We start from the raw sequence: 9,024 nt of genomic DNA, 5'->3' as shown, positions 1-9,024 counted from the left end.
GGCAACCAGAGGCCAAAATGAACAGAAATAAGTGAGAGGGCACAGCCTTGAAATACACAATCAGGAAAACTACACAGAAGACAAAGAAGGTGTCATTCTGCTCTGTCTTAACAAAAAATGAACGCAGTTTAACTATCATGAATTGGGACGACATTGTTTTAAGGAAAAACAAAACCACTAAACTCCACATTAATTGTCATAAAACACTATGTTCCCATAGACCACTGTTAAGACTAACAAGAAAAAGTAATTTACATTGAATGTGAAACATTCCTCATTATGCTGTTTTAAAGTAGAAAATTAAAAAAAATTAACTTTTTTTTCTTTTTTTAAAAAAAAGCAAATCTATATCCAACAGACCCAAAGAAAACCTTTCTTCTGGCCTGGCTATGCAGTAATTACTCACCCCACCATGTCTCACACTGACAAACTTTGCTTTTATGCAAATTTGTGACACTGTTCTTTATTGCCTTATTTCAGCCCTTTAGTCAGGAATATACCACTTTTCTCCAAATAAACAGAATAGCATTCTACTACATTTTCTAGAAATAAAACCAGAAGCTCAATATCAGTGCAGTCATAGATGAAGAATAAATAAAAGCCATCTCAAAGTAGCTAGAATGACAAATAAAATGTTTAAAATACAACTATTCACAGTAGCTGATAAAGAAGTATGCACAGACACTGCTTTAACCAACATTATTAAAATCCAAACCCAAACAACTGCTTTTGCTTAGTGTCATATGAAGTGTGGGTGTTCCCTTATTTCTGATGAAAATGCCAATGGCCATCACCATTAGTAAATGAATGAAAGATAAAAACAGCCCAGAGACTGTAGGGAAGAATAAGAAAAAGGGAGGAAAATGTCTTTCAGTCATATGAAAATGACTCTTTCATGACTTCATAGGCTTTTTGCTCTTCCCATGTCCTCACTCCATTAAGCACACTACCCAACAGCAATGTTCAGCACAGGCAGCAAACCTGAGATGAACCTGGACATGCCTGCAAATGGATGAAGGGCAGGATGTACATGTATTACCCAACTCTGAGCTCTTCAGTTATCTACCTGGACTTCCAGTCATACCAAATGGAGGTAAACATGTCTTCACTGGATGGACAGGGGATCCTTCTGAGGATGTTGCTCAGGAATGCTGCTCTCTGCTCCACCTCTCAGCTCTGCCCTGAACACAATGCTTAGTTGAAAGCATGTCTCTCAATACAAAACAGAGGAAAAAAGGCATCTGTAATATCTATGCCACCTACTGAGATTTTTTTTTTTACCAAAGGACCATTGTTGCATGCTATCAAAACTAACAGACTACCCCAGGAGAAGCTGGTACCCTTCATGGTATCCACAAAGTCATGTAAGTCACTCTTGAGAAATGTGTGAATGACCACAGAATCCACTGTCTTCAGAAATTAACAAAAAATTTCCTCTCCCTTCCTGAACTACAGCCATTTCACACATAAAAATGGTCTCAGAAGAACTCCTGTCAAATTGAAACAGCTACAAAAGAAGAAAAAGGTGATTTGCCTCTGAGAACCATGCTCTGCTGTGCACTGAAGCCTAAAAGAGTAGCAACTAGTGAGTCAGAGGCTTTAAAACCTCATTGTTGTCTTTGCTTCTTATTTCCACTGCTACTGACCAGACGCTGATAGGAAATTTTGTTACTGTTAAAAGATACAAACAAGATGGTCAAAATAACTCAGAATCCAATCGATACCTCATATTGTGGCCACAAATAACAATTCCAATCGCAATTCCACACCCTGTTGAATTAGCTTTAAGGTCATCTGGATTTAATCTTGGTATTTCTTTTCCTATCACATTGCTAACTCTTTTAACCCATAAAGAATAGCCTGACCTGAACTTCCAACTAGTGAAAACAAGTTTATGAGTCCATGCTAAAACTCCAAGACCATTAAGTACTTAAATGCCCCTTTAAACATCTAAGTATAAAAAGTAAGAGCTAAAGCTCCACATGGCCCCTGTAAGCTCCTGCTGGACCCCAATTTTTTGCTGCAAGGTACATGAAGAACCACTAAAATCTGACAGCAGTGACTAATCTTATGCCATGGCTTCTAGCCAAGATTTGAGAGGAAATAAATAGGATTGTCCCATGACTGGGCTCATTCACAGGACCAGAACCAGCATGAAAATTATATATATACATATATACATGTTCCACTCAAGGGTGGCCATTGGGAGACCATTGGTTCTGTAAGCAAGACTCCTTTTGCAGTTGAGAGCTGCTGTCTCCAAATCCCCCCAAACCCACATCAAAGGGAATGGGAAGAGAAGACTGTTTGTCTTACTCCTTTTAAAGAAAGGACTGAGCTACAAAGAGCCTTAATTCCACTGCAGTGTGCACCCACACACGTGCTGACACAGCCCAGCCACCCTGCAGTCATGTCTAGCACTTTCTCACGGCTGTCTTGCACAGATGTGGCATTAGTGAGGATTGCTGCTCTCCAGCAGCTGTCAGACCTTGTGTTAAGGTGACTATTTCAAGATTTGAGATAACTTCTCTGGCAAATGAGACTGAACTCAACAATTACTTAGAGCTTATGACAAAGGTGGTATGTTCATAGGCTACTTATCAGGACTGAGGAGAATTTTGCCTCTAGTCCTGCTCTACCTGAATTGAAACAGAAATACTGACTAATCTTTCTGTTTGGCCGTCTTCATCTCCACTAGTAGCCGTTCCTTGCATTAAGAGGTGAAGCAGGGCACCCCACAGTGTCAAAGTCACTCAGACCTCTGACTGCAGGGTCATGTGCTGTCTCACTCTGCTATTAGAGCTGCATGGTTACAACAACACTGGGTTAGAGAAGGTCTGCTCCTCTGTGAGAGAGGTTATAAACACTCATTGAAATACTTTAAACTACTTTTCCCCTTGCTCTTGGTTTTAGGAAGTTTATTATTTTCACAGTGGAAGGAAATGAAACACTGCAAAAGAGGTATATATCCTATTCTTTCACTTCTTCCTTCTGTCTCTAGAATGTAACGTAGGTCCTAGTGAATATTTCATATCTTAATTACCAAGAACAATTACCAATTATAAACAAATCATTCAAGTGATATTGCTCTCATGTAGCTCTAAAATGAAATTTAAATCGCTTTTCATCTCTTCACCATAAACTTTTGGAATGAAAATCTATTTATCAGGCTACTTCAAAACGGACCTGTCCTGCCAGAGCACTGCCGGGATGGGCTCAGGGACGGGGCACAGGGATGGGGCATGGCTCGGGCCGAGGGGGCACTCACCGCCCGGCCCGCACGGCTTGGCTCGGCACAGCCCCGGCTCGGCTCGGCTCGGCCCGGCTCAGCTCGGCTCGGCCCGGCTCGGCTCGGCTCGGCTCGGCCCGGCTCAGCTCGGCTCAGCTGGGCACAGCCCGCGCTGGCTGCCCGCGGTGAGGCCTGGCTGGAGCAGCGGCGGGGCGGCCCTGCCCTCTGCGGGGGCCCGGAGGTACTGCCGCCTCTCACGCCGCGCACCTGCGGCCGCACCGAGCCCTCAGCGCGGCGGGATAAAGCCGGCGCTGGGGAGCTGCGGGCACTCTCCTCAACAGGATGCCATGGAGCGGGGTCCGGCAGCAGCGCATCCGCAGCTCCCGGCCCGCAGCGGAGCGGCCCCAGCCCTCCGCCCCCGGGAGCTGCTCCGGGCCCAGCGCGGGCGGCACTGCCGCGGTCAGCGCTGTCAGCCCGTCCTGCCTCCAGCTGCCGCCGTGCAGGGAACAGGCTGTGCCCGGGCCGGTGAGCCACGTCTGCTACCTCCCCCGCGGCCGCGGCCTGAGTGTCTCATCGCCCCGAGCTGAGCGAGGTCCCACTCATTGCGCCTTAGCTCCATCCTTCCCTTCACCTCTTCCGTGTCACTGTTTGTTGCACCACCCCGCAGGCACCAATTTATTTTCTTGTTTTTAAACAGAGCCCTCAGACAAGCCCTCTGAAGTCTGATTAAGCTATCCCACCCTCGGGGATGTTAATTTGATCCCCAATGCTGAAATAGTAAGGAGTGGCTGTACTGCTTTCTCCTTCAGACTTTGCCATGGCATTATCAGGAAAACCCAATATGTGGCCAAGACAAGTATGTGGATAGAAAAGTTTGTTTACGGTTAGCCTTGGTGTGATGGAGTGAATGCTCATTGAAAGAAGCATTTCAAGGACCTGAAGGGCTCCTGTTATTGAATCCTCAGTGCTGTGTCTCAGTGTGTGGCAAGGGCTGTAAATCCTCCGAGAGCTGTTTTCGTTCTTCCATTCTCTTAACACACAGAAACAGTGGCAAGAAATGTCTCCATCTTTTCTGATGCAGCTGGACCTGACTTCTATTAGCCAAGCCTTGTGGTCCCTAGGTTAAGCTGCTACCTACCAATTTACTAGGAAGAGCAGCTTCAGTGTAGAAAAATATGAAACAGTTGATTTACTGTGTAACAGAGACATTACAGGGAATTTTTTTAAAGCATGTCTGTTGAGAAGAGCAGTTGCACTAGTAGTTAGGGTTCTCTCTTCAATTGTAGATCAGCTTCGAGGTCCCCATCTTCAAAGGCGATTAGCATGTTAACCAGGTTAACTGCTCAGTCATCATTAGGTCTGTCTCTCCTTCTCCCTTTTTCCCTAAGCATGCAATGATCAACAAGTAGTCCGGTTTCTCAAGCCTAGTGTCGATTCCTGGGAAAGGAGGAAAAGATAGAACACAGTAATTGCAAAGGTGGACTCTCCCCGGTAGTCACACTCTCTGTCCAGAAAGGACACTGCTAAACTGAATGACAGCAGCGCAATCAACTCCCTCAGAAAGACAAGTTTTCATACTCTTCCTAGTGATTCCGGTATGATGTATGCAGACTGAACTGATGGACACAGGCGAAAGTCACGAGCAGGGTAAATCATCGGTGAAATCGAAGGATTAGAAATTAAATATTTTGGTTTCTTTGCTATTGAGGAATGCATTCAGTGCAGGTAGCTCGGTTTGCAGGCTGCGAGAGCCTCAGGCAAGGGGCCGTGAAGTGCTGCCCTTTGCTTCACAGAGGGCCCGGGGACCTGCGGCACCGGCCGGGGACCGGATCCTGAGACACGGCAGGAGCCGACCATCCCACACCGCGGCTAAGACTGTAAGGGGATAAAAGCCCGGGATTTCCTTTGTTCGTGGTCCCTCCCCGGAGGCTGCAGCTCCAGCTGTTATTTTGTTATTTAGTTATTGCACCGAGATGCAATTATTTTAAGGATCGGGACGTCGGAGATTGCTGTAGGAAACCCGGGGACGAGCTGGTGAGGAGGTAAGGAAAGCTGCTCTGCCTCTGTTGAGTGTGGGGTGTGTAGCTGGGAAAGGACTTGGTCCCAGCTTAGGTGGTGCATGTGTGACTGCCACCATGGCTCCTGGATGGTCGGACAGGAGAGTTTCCCTAACATTTACCTTACCCTGAGTGAGACCTCTTGACAAAGATGATGATGATGATTAGGTGGTGATGGTGATGAGACTTGTCATTTCTGCACGTATGAAAGACTTGGTTACTGCTGAGATTGAAACACTGACAAGCTACCAATTCCCTCACTCAGTACGAGATTACTCTTCCTATGAAGTTTGCCACACAAGTGTCACTTAAGTAAAGCAGAAATAAAACCAGCTTTCAACAGTGAAATGAATGCATACACTACAAGACTAGGCATTAAACTTGTGAGAGCTCAGCAACAATTCAGTACTGTCAATTAACTAAATGAGATCAAAGTGCATTTCAACTTTACAAAGATAAACACTTTCTAAAAGGTAATGTTTATCTTGTTTGGTCCCAATGGTACTCCCATGTGTGTTGCATACATAAAGCCCTGTATTTCTAGAAAGCATGGCAAAGCTTTCTAAGCATTCATACCACTGTTCTCTATATTGTACTTAAGGGTTACATAGCAGTCACACCAATGCCACTGCTGTTTGCCTAATAGCTGGTGTAGAAAGTAACCTTTAAAATACCCCCCAAAACTACACAAAATACATAGCAAAATCAACTCTGGGAGGGGTAAATACATAAATCATAGTATCACTGCAGTATCACCATGGCATGATTGTCTGGCAGAGCTGGGATTTCTGTCACTACAGAATAGCACAGGGCAACTCAAATACATGTGACTGAAGTGCTGTTACCTCCCTGCGTGTTCCTGGCTTTTTTGTCTTTTCCATTCTGAAGCATCAAAGTTACCATGGAAACAAGCACTGGCATTTATGTATATTCGCGAGCCTCACCCATACACACCATGAGAAGTGACTCTCGGTTCATGGTGTGACCTGCATCTGGTGGAGCAAATCCCTGCGGAAGGACACCCTGCAGGATATGGGCACTGGTGGAATAAGACAGTGCTGGGCACCACCCTGCAGAGGGCTCTAGGAGCAGGGCCAAATACCTGTCAGGGGAAGGAAACGTGTAATTCCTTCTGCTGTTGCCGAGAGGCAGGGAGGCAGCAGCTTTCTCAAAGCTCGAGGACCTGGTAAGAGATAGGACTCCAGGTACAAGCATTTTGGACATGGTGCAGTGACATTTTTTCTCCCCACAGTGGGGACAAGGGGGAGTGTGACCTCCAGCACCACATGCACCTTTTTTAAGGCAAACATGTCATGGAAAGAAATTTGGGTATCATGGCATGAGGACATAGGGTCTATTTAATTTAAGCTTGCATTAATTTTCTGACTTCTCTTGTCAAGAGGATGTATTTCAGTAACAAAATAACCAGAGAACATAGCTGCAGACACTTGTGTAATGTTGGAAGTTTAAAATTGGAGTGGATAGCAGTAAATGGCAGACCAAAGTGCTTTGACTTTTAAAGCTTTAGATAGATCTTGCACCCTTCTGTTTATTCAGGTGGACTTGGATAAATTGCATTAGCTTCTTGACTCATAAGAAATTCTCATCACTGAACTGGAACAGCAAAAACCTAGAACTGCTTCAGTTTAGATGCTATGGAATCAGGGGGACAATTCCATTTACATAGCCCAAAACTTTCACAAAATGATTAATCGGGTTTGTTCTCCCTAATTTTTGATTGGCCAGTCTAAGACTTTATGAAAATATGAAGAATTGCTATCCAGAAAACACAGCTCACCCTCTGCAACTTGATAATTATAAAAAATATCCCCACCTGGACACCTCTGGGTATTCAGGCATTCTGGTAAGTAGTGTTATAGTAATGCAACTGAGCACTAGTATTTATTCATAGTACTAATTTTTTTAAATTAATTTTGAAGCACTTCTGCCCTGTGTCAGTTAATGTGTATTTTTATAACCAATAAAGGCCCTTGTATGTAAATAACCTGTATAAGAAATTGTGTTCTTTCCTCATGTGTCCTTTTCTCTCTGCAATTTTGTTCCTTCTCCATTACTCAGAGGACAAGCAGGGATGAAAAGAATAAATCAGAATTATCATTCTTGCAAACTAACAGGCTGAAAAAGCATTGTTTGTCAGTGATTTCCATAAAGAGACAGAACTTTGTAGTGTAAGAAATTGGGAAGGAACCATAATAACTTCCCATTATACGAGCCTTGGTATTTTTAGCTAGAATGAGTGGACAAATGGGGAATTCAAGAGAGAGACAGAGCCCAAGGCATGAGCATTTGTGCTGCAACTCACACATATTAACTGAGGGAAAAATATATTCTGCTATTAAGAACAACCGAAGTTTCTACTACCAAACACACCTCTGGTGATCCTCAGAGGTATAATGACAGCTTTAGACTCCCTCCAAAGTCATGTCTACAGCTGGGCCAGTGGCTGCATGGGACAACTGGCAACACAAAGCTGGGCAGCTTTTTCAGAGAACTCCTAGTACATTATGGAGAGTGGATGGTTTTGAAAACTCATCAGCCAGTTTTAGAGCCCCAAGCCAGACACTTAGAAAATTCTAACATGGTTTAGCCCAAAAACAAAATGGGCATTATACTGTTTGTGCTGCACCAGCATTTGGAGACCAGAATGGGTTTAAGATAGCTACAGTCCAAAATAAACAGGGCAGCTGCTGCTCCACCAAACATCTTCAGTCATGATACAGTCTCTCCAGAAGAAGGAATACTGCTTTCCACTTGAGTTTAGGTCTGGATATTTTAAGTACTAATGAGGGTAAGGAGTAAGTTTCAGCAGTCTGCACTTCTCTTTCCTTCACTTTTAGTCAGCTTTTGTCCATATCAAGGTAGAGAGAGTAAGTTTCTGTAAGTCTCTGCAGATTTAGTGAAAGTATCTAAGTTTGCTCTCAAAATTGAAGTGCCTTATAGACCAAGAATAGTTTTTCTTGTGTCATCAACCCCCCATCATCTCAAAGATGCACTTAATAATCCACAGTTTATTATATATGCACTGCCCCAAAAGTTTCTCTGTTTGACAATATTAAATATGCATTCCAGCTCTAGGATAGCTTTCCACACAAAAAAGGTTATTGACAACTGCTGTAGACAGCATACTAGATATGACATCATCCACATCTGAAGGACTGTGGCTTAGTCCCACAAATGTATCACTGCTTCAACTGCCAAAATCAGCTAAAAAAAGATGCGCGTTCCATGACTTTTGAAATGATCACTGAGTATGATGCCACTGTTAAGTTTCCTTGTCCTACAGCTGTGCCAGACAAATATGAAAATGTGAAGTGTCCTGGTACTGTCTGTACTTCCTTGTCTACAGAGAGACATATAGAATCACAGCTAAATTCAGTCAATTCTGAAAAAAACTCAGAATTTTGTATTCTTGTTCCTCTGGCCTTTTAACTTACCTTTGCCGGTGCCCAGCCCAGGATGCTTAAAGAAAAGTATGAGATTCTTTCCACAGTTTATTGAGAATTTGTTCATGGCCTTAGCATGGCCTAAGATGATGTGAAAATGGCTGTGCTCAGCCAAACCAGAAGGTGCAGCTCTTGACACATCCTCATAATGTCACACAGACACAAGGCCACTGGTGGGCAAGAACAGTCACAGCACCTGTCAGTCTTAAGCACTCAGCAGTATCAGACTCTTACCTTTATATACAAATAATCCACAACCATTTTATATCATCAC

This window comes from Lichenostomus cassidix, chromosome 1Aa (assembly GCF_008360975.1).
Source record: "Lichenostomus cassidix isolate B80296 chromosome 1Aa, HeHo_3.0, whole genome shotgun sequence".
NCBI classification, from domain to species: domain Eukaryota; kingdom Metazoa; phylum Chordata; class Aves; order Passeriformes; family Meliphagidae; genus Lichenostomus; species Lichenostomus cassidix.
Note: the sequence above shows the minus strand (reverse complement) of the source record.